The sequence below is a fragment of the Elephas maximus genome, chromosome 10, assembly GCF_024166365.1.
Source record: "Elephas maximus indicus isolate mEleMax1 chromosome 10, mEleMax1 primary haplotype, whole genome shotgun sequence".
In the NCBI taxonomy this organism is placed as follows: Eukaryota; Metazoa; Chordata; class Mammalia; order Proboscidea; family Elephantidae; genus Elephas; species Elephas maximus.
In genome coordinates, this window is record NC_064828.1 from 1,365,425 (window position 1) to 1,380,957 (window position 15,533).

The following is a 15,533-nucleotide window of genomic DNA, read 5'->3' on the forward strand; positions in this document are numbered from 1 at the left end:
ACTCTATTGGACTCTATTCTACTGTACTCGTCTCTACTTCATTCGATTCGATTCTTTCTCTTGTGTTCTGTTCTGTTCTAGTTTAACCCCTCCTACTCTACCCTCCTCTACTCTAATCTATTCCATTCGATTCAATGCCTTTCAAGGCGATTCCATGGGATTAGGCTTGAATTTGGCTTGATTTAGCTCTCTTTGGCTTGAATCGGGTCAATTTGGCTCGATTCTGCTCGATTCAGCATCATTAGGCTCGATCCAAACTTATCCGGCCCTGTTCAGCGCTATTCAACTCTTTTCTACTTTATTCGTCTCTATTTGGCTCCATTCGACTCCATTCCACACCATTCCACTCTGTTCGACTCCATTCTACACTATTCTATTCTCTTCTCCCCCACCCTACTCTAATCTATTCGATTCATTGAGATTTGTCTCATTTCCTCTCCATTCGACTCGATTCAGCTCGAATGGGATCTATTCATCTCTATTCTGCACTACTCGACTCTGACTAGTCTACTCTACTCCACTCTACTCCATTCTACTCTTTGTATTCTCTTCTACTCTACGCTTCTCTAGTCTATTCCTCTGTGCCCTACCCTATTGAATCCCAGCCTAACCTACACTACTCTAAGCTGTTCTATTGAATTCGATTGCATTCGATTCGACCCGATTGGACACAATTGGACGGGATTCGGTGAGATTTCATGAGATCCGATGGGTTTTGGTGGGATTGGATGGACTTCGACGAGATTCGATGCAATAGGATGCGATTAGGTGCGATTTGGCTCGATCTAGCTTGGTCTCTATTTGGCTCATTCCAGCTCCATTCGGCTCCATTCAGCTCGAATCTGGTCGATTGGACTTGATTGGGCTCGATTGGGCTCGATTGGGCTCGACTCAGCCCTAGATGTCCCTATTCGGTGCTATTCCGCTCTATTCAACTCTTTTCTAGTCTATTCATCTCGGTTTGACTGCATTTGACTCCATTCCACACCATTCTACGCTCTTCTATTCGACAGAACCCTATCCCGCCCGAGTCTTTCCTCATCTAGTCTCTTCTTTTCGATTCTGTTGTATTGGATTCTCGTTTTCTCTTTTCTCTATCCCATGCGATGCTACTCTACCATACCCTACACGAAACTAAGATATCCTGACTTATCCTCTTCTATTCTATTGGATTCTGTTTTCTCTGTTCTACCGTCTGCTACCCTACCTTATGACACCCTACTGTACCATACCCTACTCCATAGGGGTACTCAAGAAGGGTACTAGTTTGGAAAAGGGACTACCTCAGGCAAGGGGACTAGTTCAGGCTACTAGTTAGGGCCACTGTACTAGTTAAGAGTACTAGTTCATGGACGGGTACTAGTTAAGGCTACTAGGAAAGCAAGGTACAAGTGAAGGCTACGACTTCAGGCAAGTGTGTTAGTTTAGGCTACTAGTTGATGCAAGGGTACAAGTTCATACTACTAATTAAGGCCAGGGTACTAGTTAAGGCAACTGGTCAAGGCAAGGGTAGTAGTTATGGGTAGCGATAAGGCCAGGGTACTAGTTAAGACTACTAGTTAATGCCAGGGTACTAGTTGAGGCAAGGGTACGAGTGACGGCCAGGGTACTAGTTAAGGCTGGGCTACTAGTCCATGCAAGGCTACTCCTTCAGTGTACTAGTTAAGGTTTTGCTACTAGTTAAGAGGACTAGTAAGGCAAGGGTAGACGTTAAGACTGTTCCTTAAGGCAAGGCGACTAGTTAAGGGTACTAGTTACCACAAGGCTTCTAGTTCAGAATACTAGTTAGGGCCACTGTACTAGTTCAGAGTACTAGTTAAGGCTACTAGGAAGGCAAGGAACGTGTTAAGGCCACTACTTCAGGCAAGAGTCCTAGTTAAGTCTACTAGTCGATGCAAGGGTACATGTTAATACTACTGGCTAAGCCCAGGTTGCTAGGTAAGGCAACTGGTTAAGGCAAGGGTAGTAGTTATGGGTACTGATAAGGCCAGGGTACTAGTTAAGACTACTAGTTAATGCAAGGGTACTAGTTAAGGGTACTTGTTCAGGCAAGGGTAGCCATTAAGACTATTCCTTAAGGCAAGGCTCCTAGTTAAGGGTACTAGTTAGGACAAGGCTACCAGTTCAGGAGACTAGTTAGGGGCACTGTACTAGTTAAGAGTACTAGTAAAGGCACGTGTGCTAGTTAAGGCTGCTAGTTAAGGCAAGGTAGAAATAAAGGCCACTGCTTAAGGCAGGAGTACTAGTTAAGGCTACTAGTTGATGCAAAAATACAAGTGAATACTACTAGTTAAGGCCAGGGTACTACTTAAGGCAACTGGTTACGGCAAGGGTAGTAGTTCTGGGTACTGATACGGCCAGGGTACTAGTTCAGACTAAATGCGAGGGTACTAGTTAAGGGTACTAGTTGAGGCAAGGCTACTAGTGAAGGCCAGGGTCTTAGTTAAGGCTACTGGAGAAGGCCAGGGTACTAGTGAAGGTAAGGCAACTAGTTGAGGGTGCTAGTTTAGAGAAGGCTACTAGTTCAGGATACTAGTTAGGGGCACTGTACTAGTTAAGAGTACTAGCTAAGGCACGAGTACTAGTTCAGGCCACTACTTAAGGCAAGGGTACTAGTTAAGGCTACTATTGGATGCAAGTTTACAAGTTGATACTTCTAGTTAAGGCCGGGGTATTACTTAAGGCAACTGGTTAAGGCAAGGGTACTAGTTACGGCAAGGCTACTAGTTAGGGGTAGTAGTTAAGGCTTGGCTACTAGTTTAGGACACTAGGAAGGCAAGGGCAGACGTTAAGACGATTACTTAAAGCAAGGCTACTAGTTCAGGGTACTAATTCAGACAAGGCTACTAGTTCAGGCTGCTCGTTCTGGCCGCTGTACTAGTTAAGAGTACTAGTTAAGGCATAGGTACTAGTTAAGGATACTAGTTAAGGCAAGGTACAAGTGAAGGCTACTACTTAAGGCAAGGCGACTAGTTTAGGCTACCAGTGGATTCAAGGGTACAAGTGAATACTACTAGTTCAGACCAGGGTACCAGTTAAGGCAGCTGGTTAAGGCCAGGGTAGGACTTATGGGGACTGAGAAGGCCAGGTACTAGTTAAGACTACTAGTTAATGCGAGGGTACTAGTGAAGGGTACTAGTTGAGGCAAGGCTACGAGTGAAGGCCAGGGTACTAGTTAAGGCTACTGGTGAAGGCCAGGGTCCTAGTTAAGGCTGGGCTACTAGTTCAGGGTACTAGTAAGGCAAGGGTAGACATTAAGACTATTACTTAAGGCAAGGCTACTAGTTAAGGGGAGTAGTTCAGACAAGGCTCCTAGTTCAGGATACTAGTTAAGGCAAGGGGAGTAGTTCAGATTCAGAATTTAGGAGACTTGTCAGGGCAAGGGTACTCTTCAAGGCTAGTTGTCTAGCCTACTGATCTATACCACTAGTCTGGCTAGTCCAGCTGTCTGGTCTAGGCTACTACTCTAGACTTCTCTGGTCTACTCTACTCTAGTCTGCTTTCGTCTACCCTAGTCTACCCTATCCAAAACCACCCTACCCTAACCTTTTCGAATCTATTCAATTGGATTCGATTCAAAGCATTTCAATGGGATTGGACGCGATGATGCTTGAATCGGCTCATTCGGCACCATCAGCTCGATTCAGCTCGATTTGGCTTGAATCGCTTCGATTCAGCTTGTTTCAACTCAATTCGACTTGGTTCAGCCTTATTCGGCTCGATTCGACTCTTTTCTACTCTAGTTTTCTCTATGCAACTCCATTCGACTCGATTCTACTCTATTCTGTTCTACCCTACCCTACTCTAATCTATTCTAATGGATTCGATTGGACGCTATTCGACGCGATTCACCACGTTTTGTTTCCATTGGGCTCGATTCGGCTAGAATTGGCTCTATTCAGCTCTATTCTGCACTATTCCACTCTATTCGACTCTACTCTTCTCTACTTTACTCTGCTCTACTGTACTGTGCTATCTTCTGTTCCTTCTATTATGTACTGTTCTATTCTATTCTGTTCTACCCTCCCAGCCGCTCCCCTCCCCTTCTCTAATCTTTGATTCTGTTCGAGTCATCGCATTTTCACGCCATTCGACCCGATTAGGCTTGAATCAGATCAATTCGCTTCGAGTCGGTCCGATTGGGCTCCATTTCGCTCCATTCAGCTCCAATGGCATCGATTCTGCTGGATTCTGCTCGATTAGGCCTTCTTTGGCCCTATTCGGCCCAACTATGCTCTATTCGACTCTTTTCTACTCTATTCGTCTCTAGTCGGCTCCGTTCTAATCCATTCCACACCATTCTGCACTATTCTCCTCTATTCTCGTCTACCCTTCCCTACCCTAATCTATTCCAATGGATTCGATTGGACCCGATTCGAAGCGATTCAACGCGATTCATCTTGTTTTGTCTCCATTCGCCTCAATTCGGCTATGTTCTGCACTATCTGACTCTTTTCTACTCTATTCTATTCTGCTGGATTCTTTCTCTTCTGTTCTGTTCTCTCCTATTCTGTTGGACTCTGTTCTATCCTACCCTACCCAAGCCTACTGCACCCCACCCAAACCCACCCTACTTGAATCGATTTGATTCAATTCGATTCACTTCGACGCCATTGGACAGGATTCGACGGGATTCGACAAGGTCCGAAGGCATTTGACGGGATTCAAAGAGATTAGACGAGATTCCATACGATTCGACGTGATTCAGCAGAATTCTGGGAGATTGGACGCAATTCGAAGTTATTTGACGTGATGGGACGTGATTCGTCGTGATTCGACGACATTCGATGCAATCCGATGCGATCCGAAGCGATTCGACCCGGTCCGACACAAAACGATGTGATTTGATGCGATTCGACGTGATTCGATGTGATTCGACGCTATTCAGTGACAGTCGGCGTGATTCTGCTTGATTCAGCTCGATTAGGTGCGAATCGGCTCTATATGGCTCCTTTACGTCTCTATTCGGCTCCATTCAGCTCTGTTTTCTCTATTCGTCTCTATTGGGCCTCTTCGTCTCTAATCGACTCTATTCGAGTCTATTCGACCCTACTCTTTTCTACTCTATTCTATTCCTTCTATTCTGTTCTAATCTCTTCTATTCTAGTCTACTCTATTCTATTCCACCCTCCTCTCCGCTTCTCTAATCTATACGTTTGGATTGGATTGGATGCATTGAACGGGACTCGACGTGATTAAGCTTGAATCAGCTCGATTCGATTCCATTTGGCTCTATTCGGTTCGTTTGGCTTGAATTGCTTCGATTCTGCTCAATTCCGCCTCTTTCGGCCCTATTCTGCTCTATTCGACTCTTCTCTACTCTTTTTGTCTCTATTTGACTCCATTCTACTCCATTCTATTTATTCCACACCATTCTACACTATTCTGCTCTACTCTATCCTACACCACTCTAATTTACTCGAATCGATTAGACGTGATTCCTCTCATTTCGACTCCATTCGGCTCTATTCAGCTGTATTCGCGTCTACCCTATTCTACACTAGCCTACTCTATCGTCCTCTAGTCTACTCTTCTCTATTTTCTTTATTCTTCCTATTCTGTTCTGTTCTATTCTACTCCATTCTACTCTATGCTACCCTACCCTATGCTACCCAACTCTAATCTATTCTAATCCAATTGATTGGATTGGATTCAACCCATTTGGACACGATTCGGCTCAGTTTGGCTCTATTTAGCTCTGTTCGAATCTATTCTACTCTACTCTGTTTCCCTCTACGCTACCCTAGCCTACTGTTTTCTGTATTCGTTCTGTATTGTTCTGTTCTCTTCTATTCTCTTCTGTTTTATTCTATGCTACTCTACTCTATTCCACCCTGCCATACCCGAACCTCCCCTACTCTAATCTGTTCAATTCGATTCCATGAATTTGGACACGATTCAGGTCGAATTGGTTCGATTCATGTCCATTCGGCTCCACTTGGCTCGAAGAGTGTCGATTCAGCTGGATTAGGCTCAATTCGGCTCGACTCGGCCCTCTTCGGCCCTCTTCAGCACTATTCGGCTCTTTTCTCCCCTTTTCGACTCCATTCGATTGTGTTGCACAGCATTCTACTCCACTCAACACTGTTTTACTCTACCCTACCCTAATTGACTGGAATTGGTTCGAGGGGATTCAACGCGATTTGCCTTGTTTCTTCTCCATTTGGCTCGATTCGACTCTATTCGACTCTGTTCTACTCTACACTATTCTGCTCTGCTCTAACCTTTTGGACTCGATTCTCTTGTATTCTTTTTATTCTCTTTTACTGTGTTCAATTCTCTTCTACTCTATTTTAACCAACCCTACTCTAATCTATTCCACTGGATTCGATTCCACGCATTTCGATGCGATTCGGCTCCAGTCGGCTCCGTTGTACTCCATTCATCCCTCTTGGGCTCCAATCGGTTCGATTCAGTTCTAATCGGCTCCATTTCGCCCTGGTCAGCTCTATTCAGCTTGAATAGGCTCTATTCAACTCTATATGGCTCTATGAGTCTACTCAACTCTATTATCTCTTTTCAACTCCATTCTACACCATTCTACTCCATCCGACTGTATTCTTCTCTAGTCTATTGTCTTGTACTCTACCCTTCTCTAGTCTATTCTAATCGATTCGATTGGATTGGACTTGAATGGATGGGATTCAATGCAATTCAACGGGATTCGACGAGATCCAGCATGATTCCGCGGGATTCGGCGCCATTCATCTTGATTTCTATCACGTTGGGTCTTTTGGGCTCTATTTTGCTCTAGTCGGCAATATTCAACTCTATTCTTCTAGACTGCACTACTCGACCCTATTCTATTCTTTCAGTTCTCTTCTATCCTGTTCTGTTCTACTGCATTTTGGTCTATCCTACCCTACTCTAACTTAGCCTACTGTAATCTCTTCTATTCTATTCAACAGACTTGAACGGGATTCGACCTGATTCAGGTCATATCGGCTCGAATCAGCTCCTTTTTGTGCGAATTCAACTCGATTCGGTTGGACTTGGCCCTTTTCCTCTCTATTCGGCTCTTTTCGGCAGGATTTGACTCGATTTGACTCTAGTCTACTCTTCTCTATTCTTTCTGGTCTATTCTAATCTATTCTTTTCTACCCTCCCCTCCCCTCATCTTACCTGCCCTACACTAAACTAGTTGATTGGATTCGACACTTTTCAACGCGATTCGACATGATTCTTCTCGATTCACCTCGAATTTGGTGGATTCGGCTGCATTCAGCTCTCTTTGGCTCTATTCAACTCTATTGGACTCTATTCTACTGTACTCGTCTCTACTTCATTCGATTCGATTCTTTCTCTTGTGTTCTGTTCTGTTCTAGTTTAACCCCTCCTACTCTACCCTCCTCTACTCTAATCTATTCCATTCGATTCAATGCCTTTCAAGGCGATTCCATGGGATTAGGCTTGAATTTGGCTTGATTTAGCTCTCTTTGGCTTGAATCGGGTCAATTTGGCTCGATTCTGCTCGATTCAGCATCATTAGGCTCGATCCAAACTTATCCGGCCCTGTTCAGCGCTATTCAACTCTTTTCTACTTTATTCATCTCTATTTGGCTCCATTCGACTCCATTCCACACCATTCCACTCTGTTCGACTCCATTCTACACTATTCTATTCTCTTCTCCCCCACCCTACTCTAATCTATTCGATTCATTGAGATTTGTCTCATTTCCTCTCCATTCGACTCGATTCAGCTCGAATGGGATCTATTCATCTCTATTCTGCACTACTCGACTCTGACTAGTCTACTCTACTCCACTCTACTCCATTCTACTCTTTGTATTCTCTTCTACTCTACGCTTCTCTAGTCTATTCCTCTGTGCCCTACCCTATTGAATCCCAGCCTAACCTACACTACTCTAAGCTGTTCTATTGAATTCGATTGCATTCGATTCGACCCGATTGGACACAATTGGACGGGATTCGGTGAGATTTCATGAGATCCGATGGGTTTTGGTGGGATTGGATGGACTTCGACGAGATTCGATGCAATAGGATGCGATTAGGTGCGATTTGGCTCGATCTAGCTTGGTCTCTATTTGGCTCATTCCAGCTCCATTCGGCTCCATTCAGCTCGAATCTGGTCGATTGGACTTGATTGGGCTCGATTGGGCTCGATTGGGCTCGACTCAGCCCTAGATGTCCCTATTCGGTGCTATTCCGCTCTATTCAACTCTTTTCTAGTCTATTCATCTCGGTTTGACTGCATTTGACTCCATTCCACACCATTCTACGCTCTTCTATTCTACAGAACCCTATCCCGCCCGAGTCTTTCCTCATCTAGTCTCTTCTTTTCGATTCTGTTGTATTGGATTCTCGTTTTCTCTTTTCTCTATCCCATGCGATGCTACTCTACCATACCCTACACGAAACTAAGATATCCTGACTTATCCTCTTCTATTCTATTGGATTCTGTTTTCTCTGTTCTACCGTGTGCTACCCTACCTTATGACACCCTACTGTACCATACCCTACTCCATAGGGGTACTCAAGAAGGGTACTAGTTTGGAAAAGGGACTACCTCAGGCAAGGGGACTAGTTCAGGCTACTAGTTAGGGCCACTGTACTAGTTAAGAGTACTAGTTCATGGACGGGTACTAGTTAAGGCTACTAGGAAAGCAAGGTACAAGTGAAGGCTACGACTTCAGGCAAGTGTGTTAGTTTAGGCTACTAGTTGATGCAAGGGTACAAGTTCATACTACTAATTAAGGCCAGGGTACTAGTTAAGGCAACTGGTCAAGGCAAGGGTAGTAGTTATGGGTAGCGATAAGGCCAGGGTACTAGTTAAGACTACTAGTTAATGCCAGGGTACTAGTTGAGGCAAGGGTACGAGTGACGGCCAGGGTACTAGTTAAGGCTGGGCTACTAGTCCATGCAAGGCTACTCCTTCAGTGTACTAGTTAAGGTTTTGCTACTAGTTAAGAGGACTAGTAAGGCAAGGGTAGACGTTAAGACTGTTCCTTAAGGCAAGGCGACTAGTTAAGGGTACTAGTTACCACAAGGCTTCTAGTTCAGAATACTAGTTAGGGCCACTGTACTAGTTCAGAGTACTAGTTAAGGCTACTAGGAAGGCAAGGAACGTGTTAAGGCCACTACTTCAGGCAAGAGTCCTAGTTAAGTCTACTAGTCGATGCAAGGGTACATGTTAATACTACTGGCTAAGCCCAGGTTGCTAGGTAAGGCAACTGGTTAAGGCAAGGGTAGTAGTTATGGGTACTGATAAGGCCAGGGTACTAGTTAAGACTACTAGTTAATGCAAGGGTACTAGTTAAGGGTACTTGTTCAGGCAAGGGTAGCCATTAAGACTATTCCTTAAGGCAAGGCTCCTAGTTAAGGGTACTAGTTAGGACAAGGCTACCAGTTCAGGAGACTAGTTAGGGGCACTGTACTAGTTAAGAGTACTAGTAAAGGCACGTGTGCTAGTTAAGGCTGCTAGTTAAGGCAAGGTAGAAATAAAGGCCACTGCTTAAGGCAGGAGTACTAGTTAAGGCTACTAGTTGATGCAAAAATACAAGTGAATACTACTAGTTAAGGCCAGGGTACTACTTAAGGAAACTGGTTACGGCAAGGGTAGTAGTTCTGGGTACTGATACGGCCAGGGTACTAGTTCAGACTAAATGCGAGGGTACTAGTTAAGGGTACTAGTTGAGGCAAGGCTACTAGTGAAGGCCAGGGTCTTAGTTAAGGCTACTGGAGAAGGCCAGGGTACTAGTGAAGGTAAGGCAACTAGTTGAGGGTGCTAGTTTAGAGAAGGCTACTAGTTCAGGATACTAGTTAGGGGCACTGTACTAGTTAAGAGTACTAGCTAAGGCACGAGTACTAGTTCAGGCCACTACTTAAGGCAAGGGTACTAGTTAAGGCTACTATTGGATGCAAGTTTACAAGTTGATACTTCTAGTTAAGGCCGGGGTATTACTTAAGGCAACTGGTTAAGGCAAGGGTACTAGTTACGGCAAGGCTACTAGTTAGGGGTAGTAGTTAAGGCTTGGCTACTAGTTTAGGACACTAGGAAGGCAAGGGCAGACGTTAAGACGATTACTTAAAGCAAGGCTACTAGTTCAGGGTACTAATTCAGACAAGGCTACTAGTTCAGGCTGCTCGTTCTGGCCGCTGTACTAGTTAAGAGTACTAGTTAAGGCATAGGTACTAGTTAAGGATACTAGTTAAGGCAAGGTACAAGTGAAGGCTACTACTTAAGGCAAGGCGACTAGTTTAGGCTACCAGTGGATTCAAGGGTACAAGTGAATACTACTAGTTCAGACCAGGGTACCAGTTAAGGCAGCTGGTTAAGGCCAGGGTAGGACTTATGGGGACTGAGAAGGCCAGGTACTAGTTAAGACTACTAGTTAATGCGAGGGTACTAGTGAAGGGTACTAGTTGAGGCAAGGCTACGAGTGAAGGCCAGGGTACTAGTTAAGGCTACTGGTGAAGGCCAGGGTCCTAGTTAAGGCTGGGCTACTAGTTCAGGGTACTAGTAAGGCAAGGGTAGACATTAAGACTATTACTTAAGGCAAGGCTACTAGTTAAGGGGAGTAGTTCAGACAAGGCTCCTAGTTCAGGATACTAGTTAAGGCAAGGGGAGTAGTTCAGATTCAGAATTTAGGGGACTTGTCAGGGCAAGGGTACTCTTCAAGGCTAGTTGTCTAGCCTACTGATCTATACCACTAGTCTGGCTAGTCCAGCTGTCTGGTCTAGGCTACTACTCTAGACTTCTCTGGTCTACTCTACTCTAGTCTGCTTTCGTCTACCCTAGTCTACCCTATCCAAAACCACCCTACCCTAACCTTTTCGAATCTATTCAATTGGATTCGATTCAAAGCATTTCAATGGGATTGGACGCGATGATGCTTGAATCGGCTCATTCGGCACCATCAGCTTGATTCAGCTCGATTTGGCTTGAATCGCTTCGATTCAGCTTGTTTCAACTCAATTCGACTTGGTTCAGCCTTATTCGGCTCGATTCGACTCTTTTCTACTCTAGTTTTCTCTATGCAACTCCATTCGACTCGATTCTACTCTATTCTGTTCTACCCTACCCTACTCTAATCTATTCTAATGGATTCGATTGGACGCTATTCGACGCGATTCACCACGTTTTGTTTCCATTGGGCTCGATTCGGCTAGAATTGGCTCTATTCAGCTCTATTCTGCACTATTCCACTCTATTCGACTCTACTCTTCTCTACTTTACTCTGCTCTACCGTACTGTGCTATCTTCTGTTCCTTCTATTATGTACTGTTCTATTCTATTCTGTTCTACCCTCCCAGCCGCTCCCCTCCCCTTCTCTAATCTTTGATTCTGTTCGAGTCATCGCATTTTCACGCCATTCGACCCGATTAGGCTTGAATCAGATCAATTCGCTTCGAGTCGGTCCGATTGGGCTCCATTTCGCTCCATTCAGCTCCAATGGCATCGATTCTGCTGGATTCTGCTCGATTAGGCCTTCTTTGGCCCTATTCGGCCCAACTATGCTCTATTCGACTCTTTTCTACTCTATTCGTCTCTAGTCGGCTCCGTTCTAATCCATTCCACACCATTCTGCACTATTCTCCTCTATTCTCGTCTACCCTTCCCTACCCTAATCTATTCCAATGGATTCGATTGGACCCGATTCGAAGCGATTCAACGCGATTCATCTTGTTTTGTCTCCATTCGCCTCAATTCGGCTATGTTCTGCACTATCTGACTCTTTTCTACTCTATTCTATTCTGCTGGATTCTTTCTCTTCTGTTCTGTTCTCTCCTATTCTGTTGGACTCTGTTCTATCCTACCCTACCCAAGCCTACTGCACCCCACCCAAACCCACCCTACTTGAATCGATTTGATTCAATTCGATTCACTTCGACGCCATTGGACAGGATTCGACGGGATTCGACAAGGTCCGAAGGCATTTGACGGGATTCAAAGAGATTAGACGAGATTCCATACGATTCGACGTGATTCAGCAGAATTCTGGGAGATTGGACGCAATTCGAAGTTATTTGACGTGATGGGACGTGATTCGTCGTGATTCGACGACATTCGATGCAATCCGATGCGATCCGAAGCGATTCGACCCGGTCCGACACAAAACGATGTGATTTGATGCGATTCGACGTGATTCGATGTGATTCGACGCTATTCAGTGACAGTCGGCGTGATTCTGCTTGATTCAGCTCGATTAGGTGCGAATCGGCTCTATATGGCTCCTTTACGTCTCTATTCGGCTCCATTCAGCTCTGTTTTCTCTATTCGTCTCTATTGGGCCTCTTCGTCTCTAATCGACTCTATTCGAGTCTATTCGACCCTACTCTTTTCTACTCTATTCTATTCCTTCTATTCTGTTCTAATCTCTTCTATTCTAGTCTACTCTATTCTATTCCACCCTCCTCTCCGCTTCTCTAATCTATACGTTTGGATTGGATTGGATGCATTGAACGGGACTCGACGTGATTAAGCTTGAATCAGCTCGATTCGATTCCATTTGGCTCTATTCGGTTCGTTTGGCTTGAATTGCTTCGATTCTGCTCAATTCCGCCTCTTTCGGCCCTATTCTGCTCTATTCGACTCTTCTCTACTCTTTTTGTCTCTATTTGACTCCATTCTACTCCATTCTATTTATTCCACACCATTCTACACTATTCTGCTCTACTCTATCCTACACCACTCTAATTTACTCGAATCGATTAGACGTGATTCCTCTCATTTCGACTCCATTCGGCTCTATTCAGCTGTATTCGCGTCTACCCTATTCTACACTAGCCTACTCTATCGTCCTCTAGTCTACTCTTCTCTATTTTCTTTATTCTTCCTATTCTGTTCTGTTCTATTCTACTCCATTCTACTCTATGCTACCCTACCCTATGCTACCCAACTCTAATCTATTCTAATCCAATTGATTGGATTGGATTCAACCCATTTGGACACGATTCGGCTCAGTTTGGCTCTATTTAGCTCTGTTCGAATCTATTCTACTCTACTCTGTTTCCCTCTACGCTACCCTAGCCTACTGTTTTCTGTATTCGTTCTGTATTGTTCTGTTCTCTTCTATTCTCTTCTGTTTTATTCTATGCTACTCTACTCTATTCCACCCTGCCATACCCGAACCTCCCCTACTCTAATCTGTTCAATTCGATTCCATGAATTTGGACACGATTCAGGTCGAATTGGTTCGATTCATGTCCATTCGGCTCCACTTGGCTCGAAGAGTGTCGATTCAGCTGGATTAGGCTCAATTCGGCTCGACTCGGCCCTCTTCGGCCCTCTTCAGCACTATTCGGCTCTTTTCTCCCCTTTTCGACTCCATTCGATTGTGTTGCACAGCATTCTACTCCACTCAACACTGTTTTACTCTACCCTACCCTAATTGACTGGAATTGGTTCGAGGGGATTCAACGCGATTTGCCTTGTTTCTTCTCCATTTGGCTCGATTCGACTCTATTCGACTCTGTTCTACTCTACACTATTCTGCTCTGCTCTAACCTTTTGGACTCGATTCTCTTGTATTCTTTTTATTCTCTTTTACTGTGTTCAATTCTCTTCTACTCTATTTTAACCAACCCTACTCTAATCTATTCCACTGGATTCGATTCCACGCATTTCGATGCGATTCGGCTCCAGTCGGCTCCGTTGTACTCCATTCATCCCTCTTGGGCTCCAATCGGTTCGATTCAGTTCTAATCGGCTCCATTTCGCCCTGGTCAGCTCTATTCAGCTTGAATAGGCTCTATTCAACTCTATATGGCTCTATGAGTCTACTCAACTCTATTATCTCTTTTCAACTCCATTCTACACCATTCTACTCCATCCGACTGTATTCTTCTCTAGTCTATTGTCTTGTACTCTACCCTTCTCTAGTCTATTCTAATCGATTCGATTGGATTGGACTTGAATGGATGGGATTCAATGCAATTCAACGGGATTTGACGAGATCCAGCATGATTCCGCGGGATTCGGCGCCATTCATCTTGATTTCTATCACGTTGGGTCTTTTGGGCTCTATTTTGCTCTAGTCGGCAATATTCAACTCTATTCTTCTAGACTGCACTACTCGACCCTATTCTATTCTTTCAGTTCTCTTCTATCCTGTTCTGTTCTACTGCATTTTGGTCTATCCTACCCTACTCTAACTTAGCCTACTGTAATCTCTTCTATTCTATTCAACAGACTTGAACGGGATTCGACCTGATTCAGGTCATATCGGCTCGAATCAGCTCCTTTTTGTGCGAATTCAACTCGATTCGGTTGGACTTGGCCCTTTTCCTCTCTATTCGGCTCTTTTCGGCAGGATTTGACTCGATTTGACTCTAGTCTACTCTTCTCTATTCTTTCTGGTCTATTCTAATCTATTCTTTTCTACCCTCCCCTCCCCTCATCTTACCTGCCCTACACTAAACTAGTTGATTGGATTCGACACTTTTCAACGCGATTCGACATGATTCTTCTCGATTCACCTCGAATTTGGTGGATTCGGCTGCATTCAGCTCTCTTTGGCTCTATTCAACTCTATTGGACTCTATTCTACTGTACTCGTCTCTACTTCATTCGATTCGATTCTTTCTCTTGTGTTCTGTTCTGTTCTAGTTTAACCCCTCCTACTCTACCCTCCTCTACTCTAATCTATTCCATTCGATTCAATGCCTTTCAAGGCGATTCCATGGGATTAGGCTTGAATTTGGCTTGATTTAGCTCTCTTTGGCTTGAATCGGGTCAATTTGGCTCGATTCTGCTCGATTCAGCATCATTAGGCTCGATCCAAACTTATCCGGCCCTGTTCAGCGCTATTCAACTCTTTTCTACTTTATTCGTCTCTATTTGGCTCCATTCGACTCCATTCCACACCATTCCACTCTGTTCGACTCCATTCTACACTATTCTATTCTCTTCTCCCCCACCCTACTCTAATCTATTCGATTCATTGAGATTTGTCTCATTTCCTCTCCATTCGACTCGATTCAGCTCGAATGGGATCTATTCATCTCTATTCTGCACTACTCGACTCTGACTAGTCTACTCTACTCCACTCTACTCCATTCTACTCTTTGTATTCTCTTCTACTCTACGCTTCTCTAGTCTATTCCTCTGTGCCCTACCCTATTGAATCCCAGCCTAACCTACACTACTCTAAGCTGTTCTATTGAATTCGATTGCATTCGATTCGACCCGATTGGACACAATTGGACGGGATTCGGTGAGATTTCATGAGATCCGATGGGTTTTGGTGGGATTGGATGGACTTCGACGAGATTCGATGCAATAGGATGCGATTAGGTGCGATTTGGCTCGATCTAGCTTGGTCTCTATTTGGCTCATTCCAGCTCCATTCGGCTCCATTCAGCTCGAATCTGGTCGATTGGACTTGATTGGGCTCGATTGGGCTCGATTGGGCTCGACTCAGCCCTAGATGTCCCTATTCGGTGCTATTCCGCTCTATTCAACTCTTTTCTAGTCTATTCATCTCGGTTTGACTGCATTTGACTCCATTCCACACCATTCTACGCTCTTCTATTCTACAGAACCCTATCCCGCCCGAGTCTTTCCTCATCTA